Genomic DNA, 12415 nt, shown 5'->3' on the forward strand with positions numbered 1-12415 from the left:
GAGCGTCTTAGAGACAAGATACCAACTACCCTATGCAACCTTGAGAAGATATATCCTCCAGCCTTCTTTGATGTGATGGTGCATTTGGCTGTTCATCTACCTGATGAGGCACTACATAGAGGTCCAGTAAAGTATGGATGGATGTACCCTGTTGAAAGGCGGCTAGGAACTTTTAAGGGCTATGTTAGGAACAGAGCTAGACCCGAGGGTTCCATCGTAGAGGCCTACATTGCTACATAAGCATTGACATTCTGCTCAAAATACATTGAAACAGCTGATCAACTTAGAAAAGAGGTGGGTGAAGACAATCAGAGGCACAATGTTTTCGATTGTTCTGTTCAATTTATAGGGTAGAGTCGACAAGACAACAAACCTAAAGATTTGGACAAAATGGTTTGGTGTGTGTTGAATAACTGTCCTGAGATTCTACCTTATATCAAGTAAGTGCTAAGTACTGCAGCTTATACATCGTAATCTACTAAACTTGCAGCACATTCTTATATTTTTAGATGTTTGACGCGATCACTATGTTGTGCAACATCTACAGAAAGGACTTACTGCCGCAAAATCTAAGAAAAATTGACAAACTGGTTATGGCAGGATTTGCGAAATGGTTCAAGATCCAAGTAAGCTTTTGAATTGCATTGTCAGTTTTTTTAATATATTGAGTACATAAGATGATCAGCTCGTCTATTTTATAACCAAAGGTTAAGAAGATTTGGGAGGATGGGCATGCAGTTGATGATGCCCTTTACGCACTAGCCACGGGTCCTATTGCTCGGGTAAGACATTATGAATGTTGCGTTGTTGGAGATGTGCGCTACAACACCCTTGCACGTGAAGAAGGGAGGAAGACACAAAACAGTGCCATCATGAGGACGGATACATACGATGAAGAGACAACTAAAATGTATGCTAACATAATAGACATTGTTCAGTTGTAGTATATCTCCAATTTCGAGGTTCATCACTGTGTGGTTCTGTTGTGCTGTCGTTGGTATAACCTGTTTTCTAGGCTCGCAAAACCCAGAGTTAATGATTATTTCAAATCCATCAATGCAAGGCAGCGTACCAGACCGAAAAGCCTTTTATTTTGGCAAATCAAGCAACACATATATTTTTCTTGGAAGACACATTTGCAAGCAGCAACGACTGGAGAGTATTGCAAAGGTTTGAGCAGAGGAATTTGTTTAATGAAGTTGCACAACAAGATGATGCTTACACTGCTCCTAATGTACAATATTCCACATATGTTCATAACATCTTTGAGAACCATCACGTCAATGACGCTGGAGAAGAGATTGCCTGTCTGGCTATGGACATACAACAGTTGATCAAGAAGTAGCCAACGTTCGAGGACATTGAGGATGAACAAGAAGATGACACTGTGGGAATTACGATTCAGACAGATACACATGGCAAAGATATTGACACTTCTGCTGCGGATGATGATTAGATTTCTTTTGTCGTATTTGCCTGTCAAAAGACATTTTTTATCTACTATGTCAAATTGTGTTTGCTCTGACAACTGAAACCTGGTGAACTTGTTGTTTAGTATTTTGCTGTGAGAAGATCACTTATTATGTACGTTGATTTGTGTTTGGTGATTGTATGAAGACTAAAACATGATGACATTGTTGTTTAGTTGTACTCATATTTGGATGTGAAACTTGAATTTGATGACATAGTTTGTTGTTGGACTGCAATTTGCTTGACACCTTTGAATGGGAACAAAGCTGACCCGACATGGCCTATGCTAATTTATTTATTTATTAGCAAAAGGGCCTCTGCTATTTATTTATTTATGAGCAAAAGGGGATACCCTCGATTTCTGTTAATAGAAATCATTCGATGTTCACAACACTACGCCCAGCCTACTAAACATGTTTCATTCATTACTAGTTTCAGCAAAGTGCTCATGTCATAGCCACTGAATACATCATGAGTGCTACATACTCTACAAATAAAGAGACAATCATTCTATAGAGCACATCGATTTTTCCCATTATCTTCACAAGATCTTTCATCTCCTCATTGTTGTCAAGGCCGTTCAGCAGCTATTGCTTGTCCATGGTCAGAGGAACTGCATCTTTAACCTTTTGCTCTGCATCTTCCTCTTCTGTTGTTCCTTTAACCTTCAGTTACTTGTCCAACACCCCAACCTGCTGGGATTGGGATTCGTCAGCTAACCAAATAATCAGCGCAGTTGCATTCTGCCGCATCAGCAACTTCCTAGAAATACAAATCACACAAATCTTCCCTTTTCTGCCCGAATCAAATTGGAAGATCATCAACCAAACTAGTAAAAAAATCTGCAACTCAAAGCAGCAGAACAACACTTAAACATATTATTACCCAATTATTCGGGCATTTGTAGAAGACACGGCCAGGGTTGAGGATTGTGGTTGACATGCGATGGATGACTCTTCGTGATTTGCAGTAGTCGCAACACACCAACGGCAGCAGGATGCGATGAGAAACCGACTGAGGTGCGTGTGCTGGCGGGGGTGTGTTGAGACCAACAGGCGATGGTATGGGTGGTGACTTGGCACATATCTGGTTGTTGCCTGGTGAAGAGCAGGTGGACGAGCAGCCAGCGGACACGGTTGCTGCGGCCAAAGCTTCTAATGTTAAGCAGAATAACTAGAGAAGAGGAGAAGCGAACGTTGGATATGTCAGTTTCATTACTTGCAGAGTAGCATAGTTCCATATATAGTCATACTCTAGGTTTGGATTCGAACCAGCTACAGGAGCACGTCACTCTTTTTTCAAAAACCCAGCAACGTCTCTTTACTGATACACTAGCTTGTTCTGTAAACCTTCTCAAGTCTTTGATTTTCTTTCTTTTTTGCGAGGAAGGAAGGAGGACAAACTTGAGAGTTCTGCCTTGGTTCGCTCGCCGCGGCACCGCCCTCCGGTGTTGTCAACATGTTCAACAACCGAGAGGAATAAGGAGATGACTGTACATGGTGAGGATGACAGTACGGACCCACCAGGATCATGGTAGTAGGCCAGCAAGTCCCTCCTTTATTACAAGAAAAAAGGGTTCCTCCTTATGGTTTCCTAACGTCTGGGTCACACGCCACTGTCAACGTAGTCAATAAGCGAGATAGCTGCACAAGGAGCGGCAAACACCCGGGATCGAGCTGCGCGCGCAGTAATTATTATTTTTTGGGACGGAGAAGGGTATCAACTAGGTTGTGCGGGAGCTGTGGCCCGTCTAGCCCTGGATTTTATTTCATATGTTTACCACATGACCAGTCCAGTTTTTTTTCCTTTCTGAAAATGGCTAGCCCACCTATTTTTGTTTTTTGCATAACAACCAACGTAGGCCTAATTGCTTTTCTACGCCCTGCTGTGCCAGAAATCTTTCAAGACGAAGAGAGATGCATTCGGGCTTGCCCAGAAAATGGGCTATAAGTAATAAGAAATGGGCTATAAGTAATATTAAATGGGCTGTAAAATGAAAAAAATACAGCAAACAGGCAATTAGTTCCAAAATATTGTTTTCTTTATGATTTTGATATTTTATTTCATTGTTTTTGTGTGGGTAAAATTTCTTTGGATTAAAATAAAGGTATGTTTAGTTTTTAAATTAATGTGAATCTGGCTAGAATTTTCGGGTTGTATGTTATTTGGGGCAGATTTGGAGGCTGACTTGTGGGTCTACTAGGTTGACGTGTACGAAAGGCTTTGTCAACTTAGTCCACAAACGATTCTAGCAGCAGTGACCGTGGGATGTTAATCCAATGGTCATGCTGCTTCTTCAATATCTGATGTTCTTGCTCCAGCCGCTCGAGCCAGCGCTGGTGGAACTGCCTGCTCCCGCCTCCCATGGTCGGTTGTGCTGCCGCACAGGCCGCATCGCCCCACCCTACTCCATCACTGACCAGGCCATTCCTCTAATCTCCCACGCCTCCTGTTATTTTCCGGTGACGGCAGCCGAACCAGTAAACCCTCATACTCCCCACTGCGTGGGAAACCACTACCAAGTCTTCCCCGGCTCTGGTTAATTCCCTTCCTAGGATTCGCTGTCGTCCACTACCCTGGTGCTCTCAGTGCGGCGTGGTCAATGTGGTCAACAAACGACATCCATCATAAGAGGACTATACGTGGAGAGGCTCATCGCTGGGTCCACGGCCGCACGCAAGGAAGTGCTTCCTTATTACGCACAAAATAATTATTCCTCCACCTGGCAGCTGGGACCCACCGGAAGGGCCTCTATATTTCATGGAAAAAATGTTGCTCCCGCTGACAGCTCGGACCCACCAGCTATATCTTTGCACACAAGGAAGTGCCTCCTTATTACGCACAAAAAAATGAATACTCTCCCTGCTCGCTGGGACGCGCCATTGTGGGAGGCGGACTTGTGGGCCTACTAAGTTGACGCCGACGGAGGACTTTGTCAACTTAGTCAATATGAATGATTCTAGATCCCGTCACCGTATGATGTCCATCCAACGACCGTAGTGCTACTTCAACCTCTGGTCTACTTGCTCTAGCCGCCCAAACTAGTGCAATTCCTGCCTCCTGCTCCTGCCTCCCGTGGCCGGCTCTGCTGCCATGCAGGCCTCACCGCCCCACTCCACTCCAACCTCTGGCCAGGCCATCCCTCTACTCAACCACAACCCCTGTTATTCTGCGATGATGGCAGCCTCACATCGCAGCCGAACCAGTTAACCCTTATACTCCTCTCCAAGTGTGCAAACATTGTCTCGTCTTTCCCGGCTCCGTGTCGTCCGCTTACTAGGCCTCGCCGTTGTCCACCGCCTTGGTGCTCCCGGCACGGCGTGGTCAATGTGGTCAAGGAATGACTTCCATCGGAAGAGTATTATACATGGAGAGGCTGACAGCTGGGTCCATGGCCGCAGCAAGGAAGTGCCTCCTTATTACGCGCAAAATAATGATTCCTCCACCTGACAGTAGGGACCCACCTAACGGGTCACCGTATTTCGTGAAAAAAACGTTTCCCCTGACTTCTCATACCCACCAGCTACATCTTCGGAAACATGGATGTGCGTCCTTATTACGGGTAAAAAAATGATCCCCCCCGACAGCTAGGACCCAGCAGCTATATCTTCGCACGCATGTAAGTGCGTCTTTATCCTCCCTGATAGCTGGGACCCACCCTGTCAAAGTGTACATAGTATTGTCTGTCTTGTCGCGAACGTGTACGTACATACTGGTCGATCGGTCGCTCTGCAACGATGAACGATGGCCGAGTAAGTAGCGACACATGTTATAGTAGAGCCCCCCAATGTATCGCTTCACGTTGTCCCGTCTAAATCGTGTAAACATATATACAATGACACGTCAAAAAATACGGCCATGTACGTACATATGAGCGGGGTCTCGAAACGCGTACTCACGCATATAGATGGTTAAGGCTCATGTCCATGGAGAGGCAACAGATGGCAGCGACGTTGTCCTGTTCATCTTTAGCTCGCCGGCTGGGTCGGGACGGAGGAAATAGCGCCGTGTTTGCCTGGAGCCAAGTGATTGGGTCAGAACGCGTCCTGTTCATTGGGAGACAACAGACTCAGTCGAAATGTGTCGTGTGTTCATCTAGAGCCAACCAGCTTGGACGAAGCAGCCAAAACGAGGCCTGTCGTACCATAGAACAAAGGAAATGGCCTTTTTGTTCGACCGCCTACGGTCGAAATGGGATCCTGTTCACCGGGAGGAGTCTGGCGTACCGCAAAACGGAGGAAACAGACTTCTCTTCGACCTCCTACGGTCTAAACAGGGGTCTTGTTCATCAAGAGGGGTGTAGCATACCGCAAAACGAGACTCTGCGGGCTACTGATCATCCACCGTCAACCTCCTCCTGCCTCGACCTGCTACTGTTCATCCACCATCGACTTCCTCGAGCCTCCATCTGCTACTGTTCATCCACCGTCGACTTCCTCGAGCCTCCACCGGCTACTGTGCATCCAGCCCTCCACGGGGTCCTGCTCATCCAGCCTCCACCGGCTACTATTCAAACATCCCTCAATGGGGTCCAGTTCAACCAGCCCTCCACAGGGTCCTATTCAACCAGCCCTCCATGTACGGGGTCCCTCCACCAGCTACTGTTCATCCACCCTCACCTCCTCGATCAGGGTCCTGTTCATCTTGCGGCAACAGCCTCTACTACCACGAGATCCTATTCATCCAACTCCCACCTATGAACTATTCAACAAGATGCAGCTTCGATCGGCTTCAGTTAGGAGCAGTAGTGAAGGAATCACTCAGGTTCATTTAACAGCAAGGGACCGATCGGGGTTTAGTAACGTAGCTAGTGCAATCGCTCGGGTTAAGTTAGAGCCAACGCCTCGCTCGGGTTCAGTTAGAGCCAACGCCTCGCTCAGGTTCAGTTAGAGCCAACGCCTCGCTCGGGTTTAGTTAGAGCTCAACGCCTCACACAAATGCGCGTACGTGTATGAGAGAAATGCACAAACCTCCGTGCATCACTCGGCCCCGACCATCCACCGTAACTGAGAAGTCCCCGAAATTGTCCCCGCCCTCGCTTCTACCATGATATTTTCTGTCATGGACGGCCCAAAGAATGTCATGCAGGTGTGTCTCCGACCACCCCAGGACGAAAAGCCCATTTTCTGTCATGATTTTTTGTCATAGAAGTACGTAGGAGCCCACCACATATATGATGATACCAGGTTTCGTCACAATTATTGTCATAGAAGTGTCATAAGCATGAAAGAAAGAAATTCCGTTCGGCCCAAAATGTCACGGATGTGTCTTTTTTTTGTAGTGGACACCTCCGGTCCTTCTTTTTGCGTAGTAGTACATTTTACCACATGACCCACCATACACTCTCACATACTACCTCTGTCCCCTATGTAATTTATGCATGATACTAGTATATGATACTCCCCACTATGAGTAGCCTCATACACATACAAAAAAGGACCAGAGGGAGTACAAAGCTTTATGATTTTGTTTCATGTATGTATCCTGACTCCAAGGTTGCCCCGTTACAACATTCCATCACAAAGGAAAACTAACACGCATGCTGATGCATCTCAATGATGCATAGATCATAGCAAAATTTACTTCAAAACTAAAGACACAAGTTGTGAGAGTGTGTACAAAAAAAACTACTGATGGGGTCTCTATGACTTAAACCCTAAACCCTAAACATGATTTAATTTCCTGGCTAGGTAGAACCTATTGAAGAAAAGAAGCCTGGCACCCTCAAATCATATGATACTTTTGTGCAGTTCCACTAAAATCGAGTTGAGCATCCCTGTTGGCAAAGATATTGAAGAAGTGTGATTAGAATAGTACTAGTGGCACTAGTTCATGAGACATAAAAACATCACAAATAGAAGCCGGTAGAAGTAGGGAAAGATCCACGTAGAGATGGAGCTATGTGGGGAGCTGCGACAGTGGAGCAAGCCAGCTCAAAAGGGAAGTTGTAGCTGGGATGTCGGGGTGTAGCTAGTCAGCCCATACTGCGGGGACCCGCGATCAGGACGCACTGATAGTGGGTTTTCTCCCTCACCGCTGTCGACCGCGTCTACGCAGAACATCGTCCCTTCCCCTAGCGGCGGGATCAGGCCAGATCTATGACCAGCGGTGTGGCCACCATGGTTCTATGCTTGTGAACAGATAAACCAAAGAAAGGAGGCTTGTAGCTTAGGCTCCTGCTAGTGTATATATAGTGGAGTGGTTTTCTTTTGCTCTCCATATCAACCATTTTATATTGTGTATGTGTCATTGAGGAGTGAAATGATGGTTGCTTCATCCGACTAACTTACTTTGTGATTTGACTGCTCGTGAGTGGCCCCTACACGTACTCCCCCTACATGTATGACCGTTCCTGAGTCTCACTTGTACTTATCTCTATTTTCTTGCATGACCCATAGATAGGATGCGCATAGAGGAATTTGGTTACTGCACATCGTTACGTAGTACTACTAGTACCTACTCCCTCATTCCGGTTCACTACTAGTACTCCCTCTGTCCTGGCTTGTTGGTCCCCTTTGTACTCAATTCATGTGCTCGTTTTCCTCAAGAAATTGTCTTTACCAACGTGTTAATATCGAGAATGCATGCATGAACAACGAATGGTTAAACCATGCATGCAACATTTTGACAAAGCAATGACTTATGTACATGTGAACATGAGGGACTACAACCTCGTGCATGCATGCAACAGTCACACGTACACATGGGCGCAAAAATGCACGCGATGCCCTAATGCATGCATGTCTGAGCACACGACAGAACACACACGGTCACGCTCCAGTGCTCAACCTACATGTCCATGCACACACATACTCAGACAGGGTGAGCTAGTGACCGTATAAACACTGAAAAATGTATATATTGACAACAATGAGGGTATTATGAAGTCCACTGACAGTATTTTTACAAATATACAATGAGAGACAATGTATTTATCTCATATCAAATTAAGCCATATTAACCGGAATGGAGGCAGTATGGACTAGCATTACTTTCTTGTGTCTCGTCAACTTGCCGAACGTGGAGAAGCTTACAAGATGGGAGAAGCTTGCGCATGGTGGCTCGTAGGACAGGAGAAACTTTTGACTAATGCAAGCTCTCCCTCGCTTAGGCGGTGGACGTGCAACAATTAATTCGGTGTCAGATTTCCAGACGCATACGATGTACTAGTACCATTATTGTTCGACTTACCAAAGAGGCGAACAGCCAAGCGCAAAGTTTACTACTCCGAGTACTAGTATTATGTAGTACTAGTACTAATATACATGTATATAGTACTAGGAACCACATCGTGGAGCATCTGCACTCTTATTTTATTTTAATCTTTGATAAAGCAATCTTCAACACATTTGGTTCTCTTCGATTAACACATTTGATTCTCGCATGTGATAATGGAAGTTGATTGCATCGAACACTCGCCGCAATTCTCGCTTAGTTCTGACTCCTATCCTGTTGGAAATAGGAGAGCGCAGTAATATTTTCTCTTTTTAGTTATTCAACATGTAAACACATCAGTAAACCTTGTGGTGCATCTTTGTGCGAACCGTGTTTGCTGCACTTTGAATTTGCCCGAGAGCTAGCTTGATGAAACACATCACTTCCTTCTTCTTTTTTTGCGGGGTACCTTGCTTCATAGTTTCCAATCTCTTGGTTGATCGTCCTAAGAATGCTTATATATGAATAAAGCTCTCTCATTTACCCGCAAAAAATATTAAGACATATTAACTAGAAAGGAGGGAGTATGGACTAGCACTACTTTTTGGTGTGTCTTGTCCACTCGCAGAACGAGGAGAAGCTTGCAGGACAAGGTGAAGCTCGCTTACGCCCTCTCCATCTACCTCAAGCCTGGTGGCTCGCAGGATGAGGAGAAGCTTTTGACTAATGCAGCCTACCCTCGCCTAGGCGGTGGAAGTGCAAATTTCATTCGCAGTCAGATTGCCAGAGGCATACACTGTAGTACCATCATTGTTCAACTTCCCAAAGAGGCGAAGAGCCAAGTGCAAGGTTTAGTAGTATGAATAGTACTACTGGTGTACAGGTACTAGGAACCGCATGGTGGAGCATATGTACTCTTATTTTATTTTAATCTCTGATAAAGTACACATTTATTCGGGAGAAGTGTGAAAAACGGCAGCCCAATAGTACTATTAAAAACATCAAATATGTAATGATGATATCAATCAACCATGCTCGAATATATCTTGGTCTTCGTGCAAGCTTGTCCCTGTGTTCTCTCTCCTCGTCTCTCTCTAGGAATTGCGGGTTGGCCATTTTGCCGTCAATTGAGATCGGTTTGCTCACACTTCGGTCCCATATGTCAGTGATATGCCAAGAGGAAGTGCGTTGACCGACATGCTATACGTGTACTTGGTTTTGCACCTTCATGCTACTCCGTCTGTCATAGCTTACACGGAGCGCTTCATTCTCATGCATTTCTCTCCATGCATTTCCACCACCAGAGAGATTTTAGACGTGTTTGGTCTAACGCTCAATTAATTAGGGCGTGGTAACCACAATCAAGTCCACAATTTTCTCTCGATGTAGGTGTGTACGCGGAGTGGAGTAAATGCATGCATGTGTGTACCTAGGGTCGAAGCACTGCATGCATGTGTGTACACATTATTTCCTCTAGTAATAGATGCCGTGCTATAACTACCAATGCTATTTTTTAGGCCAATCACTAGTCGCCTTGGTCCTAGAGATTGCTGAAGCGTGCTCTATAAACAGTGACGGAGGGAGTAGTATGATCGGATTCAAAGAAGAGTGTGTTGATGGTTGCTTCTTCTAAGCCACTTCTAGTGGGAAAGGTTGGGCTTATGATGTGACTGCTCATTACTCTCTATTAGTGCGGTGAAACGACTATGCCGAGTCTCCCATGCAGTTGTGCACTATAATTTGGTTCATGGCACATGGACCCGGATGATGAAGAGGCTTCTGGCAAAGCTATCAAGCTTCCAACATTTGTTTACATAATTGATGTACTATACAAATAATTTTCCAGTGACATGAAATTGTAAAATGCTTTGAGCTTTCAGCTTTTATTTCATGTATCTTGCCATCCATGCTCTTTTGAAAAAAAAACTTCCTTGCTAATGCATCTCAGTGATTAGCGGATCAGAGCTAATATTTACATCACAACTAAAGACAATGTTGTGAGAAGGTGTTAAATTAAAATTGATCCATGCTTTCATCGGTAGCAACTTCCCCCCAGCTCTCTCTAAATAAACAAGGCATGTTGGAAAAAAGTAGCTGCCAGGAGCTTGCAACATTCTGATCACTTTGTGCAGTTCCACTAAAATAGAGCTAAGCGTCCATGTTCCAAAGATATTAAGTGTGATTACAATACTAAAGGACTGTTGATGAAACAATAAACACACAACTAGTTGGAGAAGGTTAAGAAAATAGTTGGAGAAGATTAGGCTCGGAGTTGGATGAGGAGGATAGAGAAAAACCAATCTGCCTTTGTGCAGTCAAACTGAAATGTAGACATGTTGCTGATAACCCACAAGTGTAGGGGATCGCAACATCTTTCGAGGGTAAAGTATTCAACCCAAATTTATTTATTCGACACAAGGGGAGCTAAAGAATATTCTTGAGTATTAGAAGTTGAGTTGTCAATTCAACCACACCTGGATAACTTAGTATCAGCAGCAAAGTATTTAGTAGCAAAGTAATATGATAATAAAGGTAACGGTAGCAAAAGTAATGTTTTTGGGTTTTGTAGTGATTGTAACAGTAACAACAGAAAAGTAAATAAGCGAAGAACAATATGTGAAAATCTGGTAGGCAATGGATCAGTGATGGATAATTATGTCGGATGCGATTCCTCATGTAATAGCTATAACATAGGGTGACGCAGAACTAGCTCCAGTTCATCAATGTAATGTAGGCATGTATTCCGTAAATAGTCATACATGCTTATGGAAAAGAACTTGCATGACATATTTTGTCCTACCCTCCCGTGGCAGCGGGGTCCTAGTGGAAACTAAGGGATATTAAGGCCTCCTTTTAATAGAGAACCGGAACAAAGCATTAGCACATAGTGAATACATGAACTCCTCAAACTACGGTCATCACCGAGAAGTATCCCGATTATTGTCACTTCGGGGTTGTCGGATCGTAACACATAATAGGTGACTATAGACTTGCAAGAGAGGATCAAGAACACACATATATTCATGAAAACATAATAGGTTCAGATCTGAAATCATGGCACTCGGGCCCTAGTGACAAGTATTAAGCATAGCAAAGTCATAGCAACATCAATCTCAGAACATAGTGAATACTAGGAATCAAACCCTAACAAAACTAACTTGATTACATGGTAAATCTCATCCAACCCATCACCGTCCAGCAAGCCGACGATCGAATTACTCACGCACGGCGGTGAGCATCATGAAATTGGTGATGGAGGATGGTTGATGATGACGATGACGATGAATCCCCCTCTCCGGAGCCCCAAACGAACTCCAGATCAGCCCTCCCGAGAGAGATTAGGGCTTGGCGGCGGCTCTGTATCATAAAATGCGATGAAACTTTCTCTTTGATTTTTTTCTCTGCGAGACGAAATATATGGAGTTGGAGTTGAGGTCGGCGAAGCCTCAGGGGGGCCATGAGATAGGGGGCGTGCCTAGGGGGGCGCGCCCGCACCCTCGTGGACAGGGTGCGGGACCCCTGGTCCTGATATTTCGCCAGTATTTTTTATATTTTCCAAAAAAGTGCCTCCGTGGATTTTCAGGACATTCCGAGAACTTTTGCTTTCTACACATAAAACAACATCATGGCAGCTCTGCTGAAAACAACGTCAGTCCAGGTTAGTTTCATTTAAATCATGCAAGTTAGAGTCCAAAACACGGGCCAAAGTGTTTGGAAAAGTACATACGTTGTAGACGTATCCACTCCCCCAAGCTTAAACCTTTACTTGTCCTCAAGCAATTCAGTTGAT

The sequence above is a fragment of the Triticum dicoccoides genome, chromosome 3B (genome assembly GCF_002162155.2).
Source record: "Triticum dicoccoides isolate Atlit2015 ecotype Zavitan chromosome 3B, WEW_v2.0, whole genome shotgun sequence".
Taxonomy (NCBI): domain Eukaryota; kingdom Viridiplantae; phylum Streptophyta; class Magnoliopsida; order Poales; family Poaceae; genus Triticum; species Triticum dicoccoides.